The 12,054-nt window shown below is 48.0% G+C and overlaps 7 non-coding genes across 7 annotated transcripts; all 7 read left to right on the plus strand.

Moving 5' to 3' along the window:
* The first annotated feature begins 3,395 nt into the window (after positions 1-3,395).
* On the plus strand, positions 3,396-3,588 carry LOC141244955 (U2 spliceosomal RNA). The gene has a single exon (XR_012308848.1). It is a non-coding gene; the product is annotated as a U2 spliceosomal RNA (small nuclear RNA).
* Positions 3,589-4,707: 1,119 nt separating this feature from the next.
* On the plus strand, positions 4,708-4,898 carry LOC141244901 (U2 spliceosomal RNA). The gene has a single exon (XR_012308797.1). It is a non-coding gene; the product is annotated as a U2 spliceosomal RNA (small nuclear RNA).
* Positions 4,899-6,020: 1,122 nt separating this feature from the next.
* Positions 6,021-6,211, plus strand: LOC141244902 (U2 spliceosomal RNA). The gene has a single exon (XR_012308798.1). It is a non-coding gene; the product is annotated as a U2 spliceosomal RNA (small nuclear RNA).
* A 1,116-nt stretch (positions 6,212-7,327) lies between these two features.
* On the plus strand, positions 7,328-7,518 carry LOC141244930 (U2 spliceosomal RNA). The gene has a single exon (XR_012308824.1). It is a non-coding gene; the product is annotated as a U2 spliceosomal RNA (small nuclear RNA).
* A 1,120-nt stretch (positions 7,519-8,638) lies between these two features.
* Positions 8,639-8,829, plus strand: LOC141244904 (U2 spliceosomal RNA). Its single transcript, XR_012308800.1, has one exon. It is a non-coding gene; the product is annotated as a U2 spliceosomal RNA (small nuclear RNA).
* Positions 8,830-9,947: 1,118 nt separating this feature from the next.
* LOC141244905 (U2 spliceosomal RNA) lies at positions 9,948-10,138 on the plus strand. The gene has a single exon (XR_012308801.1). It is a non-coding gene; the product is annotated as a U2 spliceosomal RNA (small nuclear RNA).
* Positions 10,139-11,257: 1,119 nt separating this feature from the next.
* LOC141244906 (U2 spliceosomal RNA) lies at positions 11,258-11,448 on the plus strand. The gene has a single exon (XR_012308802.1). It is a non-coding gene; the product is annotated as a U2 spliceosomal RNA (small nuclear RNA).
* Positions 11,449-12,054: the final 606 nt, after the last annotated feature.

Below are 12,054 nucleotides of genomic sequence, written 5' to 3' on the forward strand. Positions count from 1 at the left end.
CGCTTGAGTCCGTCCAGGAGCTCATCTGCGGCAGGGCTCTTGTTGTAGATGGCAACTGGGCAGGAGAACCTGTCAGGTTCATCAACGTGTATGCGTCCCCACTGAAGAATGAGCGTTTGGAGCTTTTCCAGACCCTGCGGCTTCAGCTTGCCACCACCAGGACCTTAGTGATGGCCGGGGATTTCAACTGCCCCATCGAGGAGGATGGTCGTAGTTCTGGCACATCTGCCAAGTTGGACATCACGTCCAAGCTGCTCATCGAGATGGTAACCGAGGCCTCTCTTCAGGACGTGGTGGGCTCCATGGGGAGAGGCTCCACGAACTATTCGTGGAGCCGACCCGATGGCTCACTCCGCTCCAGGATTGACTTTGTGTTCACCTCTCGGGCAGTCAGGCAGAGTAGGCACTCGATGGTCCCCTGCTTCTTCTCCGACCACAGAGCCATTCACTTACAAGGTGTCCTCGGCGACGGTTTTCCGTCCGGCCCCGGCTCCTGGAAGCTGAATTGTGCTCTGCTGGCTCAGGATGAAGTCGTGGAGGAGCTGAGAGCAGCCTACGCAATGTGGCAGTCCTACAAGGGTAGCTTCCAAACAGTCTCTGATTGGTGGGAATATGTTAAACTTGAGTTTCGCTGTTTCTTTCAGGCCAAGGGTCGACAACAGGCGTGTGAGAAGAGGAGGGACTTCAGAGGGCTGCAGCGCGAGCTGCGGTCGCTGCAGGACCTTCTTCACTGCGGCTGGGACGTGAGGGAGGAGCTGGAGGAGACCAAGAAGAGCCTGAAAAGGCACTTTGAGGAGGAGTCCAAGCGAATCGTCTTCCGTTCCAAAGTGGAGAATCTGGAGAAGGGTGAGAAATGTAACTCATTCTTTTTCAGGAAACTTCATGCCGGTCACACGCCCCTGAACGAGCTGCGAGACGAGAGCGGAAACATGCGACGTGGGAAGGAGGACGTGATGAGGGTCGTCAGCGACTTCTACAGCGAACTCTACTCCCACAAGACTACCGACCCCGACGCTGCTGATAAGTCCCTGTCAGGTATCACTAACCATCTTGATCCTGCAGGCACGGCAGCCTTGGACAAACCTCTGATGGTGGGCGAATTGCTCTCTGCCGCTAAATCCTTTAGGACCGGCAGGACCCCGGGCAGTGATGGTCTTCCAGCTCTATGTAGCGCAGGGAGACGTCATCTGTCCGGACCTGTTGGACCTGTACGAGGAGATGGTGGTGGAGGGTAGAATGCCTCCATCTTTGAGGGAAGGAATGGTCACGATCCTGTACAAGCGGAAGGGAGAGAGGTGCGACCTGAGGAATTGGCGTCCCATCACTCTGCTCAACGTGGACTACAAGATCCTGGCCAAGACGATGGCGACACGACTTAAGACGGTCATCGGACGGATCATCCACCCGGACCAGACCTGCGGCATCCCTGGACGTCGCATCGCAGACAGCCTCGCTCTCGTGCGGGACACGGTCGAGTACATCAAGGTCCGCCGCGCACACGCGGCCCTGGTCTCCTTGGATCAGGAGAAGGCCTTCGACCGGGTTTCCCACGAGTTCATGGGCCGAGCTCTGCACCGGTTAGGTTTGGGTAACATGTTTTGTTCGTATGTCCGTCTGATGTATTTTGATATCCACAGCTCGGTGTTGGTGAACGGCTGGAAGACTGACCCCTTCCTCTCTGGGGTCAGACAAGGCTGCCCTCTATCACCTCTTCTTTTTGTTTGTGTTATAGAACTCTTCGCAGAGGCTATCCGGCAGAATGGAGAGATCAGAGGGATCACCGCACCGGGTCCGGGACGACACGAGGTCAAGTGCTCGCTCTACATGGACGACGTCACCGTCTTCTGCGCTGATCGTGGTTCAGTCGACGCCCTCGTCCAGACGTGTGAGAGGTTCGGCCGGGCTTCAGGGGCCAAAGTCAACTGTAGGAAGTCGGAAGCCATGCTCTTCGGGGATTGGCAGCCGGCCTCCTCCGCCCCCTTCCCCTTCAACATTCAACCGGATTTCCTCAAGGTGCTGGGAGTCTGGTTCGGGAAGGAAGGAGCGGCCCTCAAGTCCTGGCAAGAACGCTTGGCCAAGGTGAAGCAACGGATCGGACTCTGGAGCCTCAGACACCTCACTTGTGAGGGTAAGGCACTCGTCCTGCGTAATGAGGTCCTGCCCGTCTTGCAGTACACGGCGCAGGCCTGGCCCCCACACGTCACTGTGTGCAGGGCCATTACCAGGACAGTGTTTCACTTTGTCTGGGGATCCAAGATGGACAGAGTCAGGCGGGCCGTCATGTACAAGGAGCCTCGCAAGGGTGGGAAGGGCGTTCCAGATATCCCCACCCTCCTGCGATCCTCTTTTGTGTGTGATTGTGTCCGCCGGACTTTGCAAGTCAAGAATGGCTCCGCGGGCAGGTCCATGTCTCGCTTCTTCCTGCTTCCTCTTTGGAGGCGACTCGGCTGGGACAAGTGGGACAGCTCCTTCCCCTACAACTGGACGACGCCATGGTTCTACGGAGACGTCGTTCGATTTGTGGGGGAACATCAACTGGAGGGACTCAAGCCCGACTTGTGGAAGCCCAAAACTATCCACAAGCTCATCAGAGCCAAGGATGACGTGGAGAACATCACAGGACTTCACCAGGACACGCTGGAGACTGTGTGGACAAATGTGTCGTCTGACAGGCTGACGAACGGGCACAAGGAATTGTCGTGGATGGCGATTCAGGGCGGACTGCCCGTCCGGTCATTCATGCATGCCCGGAACCTGTGCAAGACCCGGTACTGCCCAAGGTGCCCCTTCGTGGAGGAAACATCTTTGCACACTTTTTGGGACTGCGGATTTGCACAGCGCCTGTTGACTGCCCTTGAGGACGACCTGAGGAACTCTGTCCCCAGGGCGAGCCTATCGCACCATTCTGTGCGTTACGGACTCTTCCCTGGGGTTCATACCGTCGGAGCCATCCAGGAGGCTTGGCGCCTTATGAACTGCTTCAAGGATGCCGTTTGGGTCGCCAGGAACCGGCTCATCTTGAGGAGGGAGAGGATGTCCATCCAGGACTGCCGCAGGCTGATCCACAGCCTGCTCAGAGACTATTCCATCGTGGACGGTCCGGAGGACGAGGATGAGGACTAAACCCCTCCTCCCCCTCTCCCCTTATGTGTCTTGTCTTTCAATAAAGCTTTGGGCCTGTGATTTTCCCCTCCCCATCCCCTTTTTCCCAATCCCCATCAGTTATCACGATTCGTCGTACTGTATTGATTGACATGCTTTTTCTTTCAGATTGAGTGTTTTGTGTAGCATAGGGGTGTGATGTGTCTAGTTAGTGCGTCGTATCCTCATGCTATGTAAATATGATGTAGAATTCTGTGTGTACTGGGCTGCGGCACTGTACACTGTCTGTTAACTTATTTTTTGTGCTAATAAAAGATATATTCAATCAAAAAATCTGTTCTTATCAGTTTAATATCTGATACGTCCCCTATCTGGGGACCATATATTAAATGGATTTTTAGAACAGGGAGATGGAAAAAGAGCTTGCTCTGTCCACTCCACGCATTGACCTGGTATTGCAGTATCTCCAGGACCGGTGCACCCCTTCTTTAATGCAGTTTCTAAAATCAGAAAGAATTGAATTCAATGCTTTTTGTTCATTTGGCTTGTTTGTCGGATTTTGGGATGGACTCTTTGGCTTTGCTTTTCTTCTCCTCATTGGATTTTTCATGTTAAAAGTTGCAGAAGCCAGATGACAAGCTCATTTTGGTTCAACTTCAGCAACTGTGCATTGCATTGCCATGTAATGTAATGCAATGCTATCTATCTAGCTCTCCCTCTATACTTCCTTTTGGATAAACAGACATATTAGGCAAGCATTTTGGAGCTTTCACCTAAATAACTACAGGTGGTGAGATAAGCTGCACAATATAATTGACCTTTCAGTATATTGTTGCACACACACCATCTATTTAGCAAATGCCCTTGTTATCAACAGCAGCCTTTTAAACTCACCTGAGCTAACAGGTATGTGAGCTGGTTACTCTGCTGCGCTTAAAATTTCTTTTTTGGTTTGCTACAATGCCTTTTTTGAAACGTTGTCTCCCTCTGCTGGAACACTGACTTCTTTCATTTAATGCCTGCAGACTATAAAAGAGAAACCAACCCAAAAAGTTTGGTTGATTAGTCTGTGGCATTCTTTTAAACTGTTGCTTATGGCGGTCTCTGTGAGCTTCTCAGTGACATTCAGCCATCCAGGTATCCCGCCTGCAGTAGACGGAATGTGGCAATGGAACGCTGGCTGCGCGTGTCATAATAGGCTCTGAGCCTTTATATACCTGCGCACAGCAGCAGCCACCTTCAGTCTGCTGCTGGACAGCCAGCAGCAGCAGCAGCAGGAGAGGTAATTAATCAGCAACCCTCCTGCTAAGGGTAGACAGCTGCTCGTTCCACCCACCCCCCCCCCGCCTTAATTGGTTCTCCTCCCTTCCAACGGTGTTGAGGCGGGTGGGAACAGCCGGGGGTTGAGGGTACTGTGCTAAAAGAGGTGGAGTTATGCAGATCTAAAACGCGTGGATTGCAGCAGCAGCAAGCCGAAAAGTGCAGGCATGTGAGGGATCTAGAGGTTGACAGCATGTCTTCTTAACGGGAGTCCAGGTGGCCATCTCCACAAATGGACTTTTCAGAATCCTTGGGTGGCACCGTAGTCGGAAACCAATTCTGGTTATCGCTTCTCGGCCTTTTGGCTAAGATCAAGTGTAGTATCTGTTCTTATCAGTTTAATATCTGATACGTCCCCTATCTGGGGACCATATATTAAATGGATTTTTAGAACAGGGAGATGGAAAAAGAGCTTGCTCTGTCCACTCCACGCATTGACCTGGTATTGCAGTATCTCCAGGACCGGTGCACCCCTTCTTTAATGCAGTTTCTAAAATCAGAAAGAATTGAATTCAATGCTTTTTGTTCATTTGGCTTGTTTGTCGGATTTTGGGATGGACTCTTTGGCTTTGCTTTTCTTCTCCTCATTGGATTTTTCATGTTAAAAGTTGCAGAAGCCAGATGACAAGCTCATTTTGGTTCAACTTCAGCAACTGTGCATTGCATTGCCATGTAATGTAATGCAATGCTATCTATCTAGCTCTCCCTCTATACTTCCTTTTGGATAAACAGACATATTAGGCAAGCATTTTGGAGCTTTCACCTAAATAACTACAGGTGGTGAGATAAGCTGCACAATATAATTGACCTTTCAGTATATTGTTGCACACACACCATCTATTTAGCAAATGCCCTTGTTATCAACAGCAGCCTTTTAAACTCACCTGAGCTAACAGGTATGTGAGCTGGTTACTCTGCTGCGCTTAAAATTTCTTTTTTGGTTTGCTACAATGCCTTTTCTGAAACGTTGTCTCCCTCTGCTGGAACACTGACTTCTTTCATTTAATGCCTGCAGACTATAAAAGAGAAACCAACCCAAAAAGTTTGGTTGATTAGTCTGTGGCATTCTTTTAAACTGTTGCTTATGGCGGTCTCTGTGAGCTTCTCAGTGACATTCAGCCATCCAGGTATCCCGCCTGCAGTAGACGGAATGTGGCAATGGAACGCTGGCTGCGCGTGTCATAATAGGCTCTGAGCCTTTATATACCTGCGCACAGCAGCAGCCACCTTCAGTCTGCTGCTGGACAGCCAGCAGCAGCAGCAGCAGCAGCAGGAGAGGTAATTAATCAGCAACCCTCCTGCTAAGGGTAGACAGCTGCTCGTTCCACCCCCCCCCCCGCCTTAATTGGTTCTCCTCCCTTCCAACGGTGTTGAGGCGGGTGGGAACAGCCGGGGGTTGAGGGTACTGTGCTAAAAGAGGTGGAGTTATGCAGATCTAAAACGCGTGGATTGCAGCAGCAGCAAGCCGAAAAGTGCAGGCATGTGAGGGATCTAGAGGTTGACAGCATGTCTTCTTAACGGGAGTCCAGGTGGCCATCTCCACAAATGGACTTTTCAGAATCCTTGGGTGGCACCGTAGTCGGAAACCAATTCTGGTTATCGCTTCTCGGCCTTTTGGCTAAGATCAAGTGTAGTATCTGTTCTTATCAGTTTAATATCTGATACGTCCCCTATCTGGGGACCATATATTAAATGGATTTTTAGAACAGGGAGATGGAAAAAGAGCTTGCTCTGTCCACTCCACGCATTGACCTGGTATTGCAGTATCTCCAGGACCGGTGCACCCCTTCTTTAATGCAGTTTCTAAAATCAGAAAGAATTGAATTCAATGCTTTTTGTTCATTTGGCTTGTTTGTCGGATTTTGGGATGGACTCTTTGGCTTTGCTTTTCTTCTCCTCATTGGATTTTTCATGTTAAAAGTTGCAGAAGCCAGATGACAAGCTCATTTTGGTTCAACTTCAGCAACTGTGCATTGCATTGCCATGTAATGTAATGCAATGCTATCTATCTAGCTCTCCCTCTATACTTCCTTTTGGATAAACAGACATATTAGGCAAGCATTTTGGAGCTTTCACCTAAATAACTACAGGTGGTGAGATAAGCTGCACAATATAATTGACCTTTCAGTATATTGTTGCACACACACCATCTATTTAGCAAATGCCCTTGTTATCAACAGCAGCCTTTTAAACTCACCTGAGCTAACAGGTATGTGAGCTGGTTACTCTGCTGCGCTTAAAATTTCTTTTTTGGTTTGCTACAATGCCTTTTCTGAAACGTTGTCTCCCTCTGCTGGAACACTGACTTCTTTCATTTAATGCCTGCAGACTATAAAAGAGAAACCAACCCAAAAAGTTTGGTTGATTAGTCTGTGGCATTCTTTTAAACTGTTGCTTATGGCGGTCTCTGTGAGCTTCTCAGTGACATTCAGCCATCCAGGTATCCCGCCTGCAGTAGACGGAATGTGGCAATGGAACGCTGGCTGCGCGTGTCATAATAGGCTCTGAGCCTTTATATACCTGCGCACAGCAGCAGCCACCTTCAGTCTGCTGCTGGACAGCCAGCAGCAGCAGCAGCAGGAGAGGTAATTAATCAGCAACCCTCCTGCTAAGGGTAGACAGCTGCTCGTTCCACCCCCCCCCCCGCCTTAATTGGTTCTCCTCCCTTCCAACGGTGTTGAGGCGGGTGGGAACAGCCGGGGGTTGAGGGTACTGTGCTAAAAGAGGTGGAGTTATGCAGATCTAAAACGCGTGGATTGCAGCAGCAGCAAGCCGAAAAGTGCAGGCATGTGAGGGATCTAGAGGTTGACAGCATGTCTTCTTAACGGGAGTCCAGGTGGCCATCTCCACAAATGGACTTTTCAGAATCCTTGGGTGGCACCGTAGTCGGAAACCAATTCTGGTTATCGCTTCTCGGCCTTTTGGCTAAGATCAAGTGTAGTATCTGTTCTTATCAGTTTAATATCTGATACGTTCCCTATCTGGGGACCATATATTAAATGGATTTTTAGAACAGGGAGATGGAAAAAGAGCTTGCTCTGTCCACTCCACGCATTGACCTGGTATTGCAGTATCTCCAGGACCGGTGCACCCCTTCTTTAATGCAGTTTCTAAAATCAGAAAGAATTGAATTCAATGCTTTTTGTTCATTTGGCTTGTTTGTCGGATTTTGGGATGGACTCTTTGGCTTTGCTTTTCTTCTCCTCATTGGATTTTTCATGTTAAAAGTTGCAGAAGCCAGATGACAAGCTCATTTTGGTTCAACTTCAGCAACTGTGCATTGCATTGCCATGTAATGTAATGCAATGCTATCTATCTAGCTCTCCCTCTATACTTCCTTTTGGATAAACAGACATATTAGGCAAGCATTTTGGAGCTTTCACCTAAATAACTACAGGTGGTGAGATAAGCTGCACAATATAATTGACCTTTCAGTATATTGTTGCACACACACCATCTATTTAGCAAATGCCCTTGTTATCAACAGCAGCCTTTTAAACTCACCTGAGCTAACAGGTATGTGAGCTGGTTACTCTACTGCGCTTAAAATTTCTTTTTTGGTTTGCTACAATGCCTTTTCTGAAACGTTGTCTCCCTCTGCTGGAACACTGACTTCTTTCATTTAATGCCTGCAGACTATAAAAGAGAAACCAACCCAAAAAGTTTGGTTGATTAGTCTGTGGCATTCTTTTAAACTGTTGCTTATGGCGGTCTCTGTGAGCTTCTCAGTGACATTCAGCCATCCAGGTATCCCGCCTGCAGTAGACGGAATGTGGCAATGGAACGCTGGCTGCGCGTGTCATAATAGGCTCTGAGCCTTTATATACCTGCGCACAGCAGCAGCCACCTTCAGTCTGCTGCTGGACAGCCAGCAGCAGCAGCAGCAGCAGGAGAGGTAATTAATCAGCAATCCTCCTGCTAAGGGTAGACAGCTGCTCGTTCCACCCCCCCCCCCCGCCTTAATTGGTTCTCCTCCCTTCCAACGGTGTTGAGGCGGGTGGGAACAGCCGGGGGTTGAGGGTACTGTGCTAAAAGAGGTGGAGTTATGCAGATCTAAAACGCGTGGATTGCAGCAGCAGCAAGCCGAAAAGTGCAGGCATGTGAGGGATCTAGAGGTTGACAGCATGTCTTCTTAACGGGAGTCCAGGTGGCCATCTCCACAAATGGACTTTTCAGAATCCTTGGGTGGCACCGTAGTCGGAAACCAATTCTGGTTATCGCTTCTCGGCCTTTTGGCTAAGATCAAGTGTAGTATCTGTTCTTATCAGTTTAATATCTGATACGTCCCCTATCTGGGGACCATATATTAAATGGATTTTTAGAACAGGGAGATGGAAAAAGAGCTTGCTCTGTCCACTCCACGCATTGACCTGGTATTGCAGTATCTCCAGGACCGGTGCACCCCTTCTTTAATGCAGTTTCTAAAATCAGAAAGAATTGAATTCAATGCTTTTTGTTCATTTGGCTTGTTTGTCGGATTTTGGGATGGACTCTTTGGCTTTGCTTTTCTTCTCCTCATTGGATTTTTCATGTTAAAAGTTGCAGAAGCCAGATGACAAGCTCATTTTGGTTCAACTTCAGCAACTGTGCATTGCATTGCCATGTAATGTAATGCAATGCTATCTATCTAGCTCTCCCTCTATACTTCCTTTTGGATAAACAGACATATTAGGCAAGCATTTTGGAGCTTTCACCTAAATAACTACAGGTGGTGAGATAAGCTGCACAATATAATTGACCTTTCAGTATATTGTTGCACACACACCATCTATTTAGCAAATGCCCTTGTTATCAACAGCAGCCTTTTAAACTCACCTGAGCTAACAGGTATGTGAGCTGGTTACTCTGCTGCGCTTAAAATTTCTTTTTTGGTTTGCTACAATGCCTTTTCTGAAACGTTGTCTCCCTCTGCTGGAACACTGACTTCTTTCATTTAATGCCTGCAGACTATAAAAGAGAAACCAACCCAAAAAGTTTGGTTGATTAGTCTGTGGCATTCTTTTAAACTGTTGCTTATGGCGGTCTCTGTGAGCTTCTCAGTGACATTCAGCCATCCAGGTATCCCGCCTGCAGTAGACGGAATGTGGCAATGGAACGCTGGCTGCGCGTGTCATAATAGGCTCTGAGCCTTTATATACCTGCGCACAGCAGCAGCCACCTTCAGTCTGCTGCTGGACAGCCAGCAGCAGCAGCAGCAGCAGGAGAGGTAATTAATCAGCAACCCTCCTGCTAAGGGTAGACAGCTGCTCGTTCCACCCCCCCCCCGCCTTAATTGGTTCTCCTCCCTTCCAACGGTGTTGAGGCGGGTGGGAACAGCCGGGGGTTGAGGGTACTGTGCTAAAAGAGGTGGAGTTATGCAGATCTAAAACGCGTGGATTGCAGCAGCAGCAAGCCGAAAAGTGCAGGCATGTGAGGGATCTAGAGGTTGACAGCATGTCTTCTTAACGGGAGTCCAGGTGGCCATCTCCACAAATGGACTTTTCAGAATCCTTGGGTGGCACCGTAGTCGGAAACCAATTCTGGTTATCGCTTCTCGGCCTTTTGGCTAAGATCAAGTGTAGTATCTGTTCTTATCAGTTTAATATCTGATACGTCCCCTATCTGGGGACCATATATTAAATGGATTTTTAGAACAGGGAGATGGAAAAAGAGCTTGCTCTGTCCACTCCACGCATTGACCTGGTATTGCAGTATCTCCAGGACCGGTGCACCCCTTCTTTAATGCAGTTTCTAAAATCAGAAAGAATTGAATTCAATGCTTTTTGTTCATTTGGCTTGTTTGTCGGATTTTGGGATGGACTCTTTGGCTTTGCTTTTCTTCTCCTCATTGGATTTTTCATGTTAAAAGTTGCAGAAGCCAGATGACAAGCTCATTTTGGTTCAACTTCAGCAACTGTGCATTGCATTGCCATGTAATGTAATGCAATGCTATCTATCTAGCTCTCCCTCTATACTTCCTTTTGGATAAACAGACATATTAGGCAAGCATTTTGGAGCTTTCACCTAAATAACTACAGGTGGTGAGATAAGCTGCACAATATAATTGACCTTTCAGTATATTGTTGCACACACACCATCTATTTAGCAAATGCCCTTGTTATCAACAGCAGCCTTTTAAACTCACCTGAGCTAACAGGTATGTGAGCTGGTTACTCTGCTGCGCTTAAAATTTCTTTTTTGGTTTGCTACAATGCCTTTTCTGAAACGTTGTCTCCCTCTGCTGGAACACTGACTTCTTTCATTTAATGCCTGCAGACTATAAAAGAGAAACCAACCCAAAAAGTTTGGTTGATTAGTCTGTGGCATTCTTTTAAACTGTTGCTTATGGCGGTCTCTGTGAGCTTCTCAGTGACATTCAGCCATCCAGGTATCCCGCCTGCAGTAGACGGAATGTGGCAATGGAACGCTGGCTGCGCGTGTCATAATAGGCTCTGAGCCTTTATATACCTGCGCACAGCAGCAGCCACCTTCAGTCTGCTGCTGGACAGCCAGCAGCAGCAGCAGCAGCAGGAGAGGTAATTAATCAGCAACCCTCCTGCTAAGGGTAGACAGCTGCTCGTTCCACCCCCCCCCCCGCCTTAATTGGTTCTCCTCCCTTCCAACGGTGTTGAGGCGGGTGGGAACAGCCGGGGGTTGAGGGTACTGTGCTAAAAGAGGTGGAGTTATGCAGATCTAAAACGCGTGGATTGCAGCAGCAGCAAGCCGAAAAGTGCAGGCATGTGAGGGATCTAGAGGTTGACAGCATGTCTTCTTAACGGGAGTCCAGGTGGCCATCTCCACAAATGGACTTTTCAGAATCCTTGGGTGGCACCGTAGTCGGAAACCAATTCTGGTTATCGCTTCTCGGCCTTTTGGCTAAGATCAAGTGTAGTATCTGTTCTTATCAGTTTAATATCTGATACGTCCCCTATCTGGGGACCATATATTAAATGGATTTTTAGAACAGGGAGATGGAAAAAGAGCTTGCTCTGTCCACTCCACGCATTGACCTGGTATTGCAGTATCTCCAGGACCGGTGCACCCCTTCTTTAATGCAGTTTCTAAAATCAGAAAGAATTGAATTCAATGCTTTTTGTTCATTTGGCTTGTTTGTCGGATTTTGGGATGGACTCTTTGGCTTTGCTTTTCTTCTCCTCATTGGATTTTTCATGTTAAAAGTTGCAGAAGCCAGATGACAAGCTCATTTTGGTTCAACTTCAGCAACTGTGCATTGCATTGCCATGTAATGTAATGCAATGCTATCTATCTAGCTCTCCCTCTATACTTCCTTTTGGATAAACAGACATATTAGGCAAGCATTTTGGAGCTTTCACCTAAATAACTACACGTGGTGAGATAAGCTGCACAATATAATTGACCTTTCAGTATATTGTTGCACACACACCATCTATTTAGCAAATGCCCTTGTTATCAACAGCAGCCTTTTAAACTCACCTGAGCTAACAGGTATGTGAGCTGGTTACTCTGCTGCGCTTAAAATTTCTTTTTTGGTTTGCTACAATGCCTTTTCTGAAACGTTGTCTCCCTCTGCTGGAACACTGACTTCTTTCATTTAATGCCTGCAGACTATAAAAGAGAAACCAACCCAAAAAGTTTGGTTGATTAGTCTGTGGCATTCTTTTAAACTGTTGC

The sequence above is a fragment of the Phyllobates terribilis genome, unplaced genomic scaffold, assembly GCF_046119375.1.
Source record: "Phyllobates terribilis strain yellow unplaced genomic scaffold, ASM4611937v1 Scaffold_1631__1_contigs__length_240842, whole genome shotgun sequence".
NCBI classification, from domain to species: domain Eukaryota; kingdom Metazoa; phylum Chordata; class Amphibia; order Anura; family Dendrobatidae; genus Phyllobates; species Phyllobates terribilis.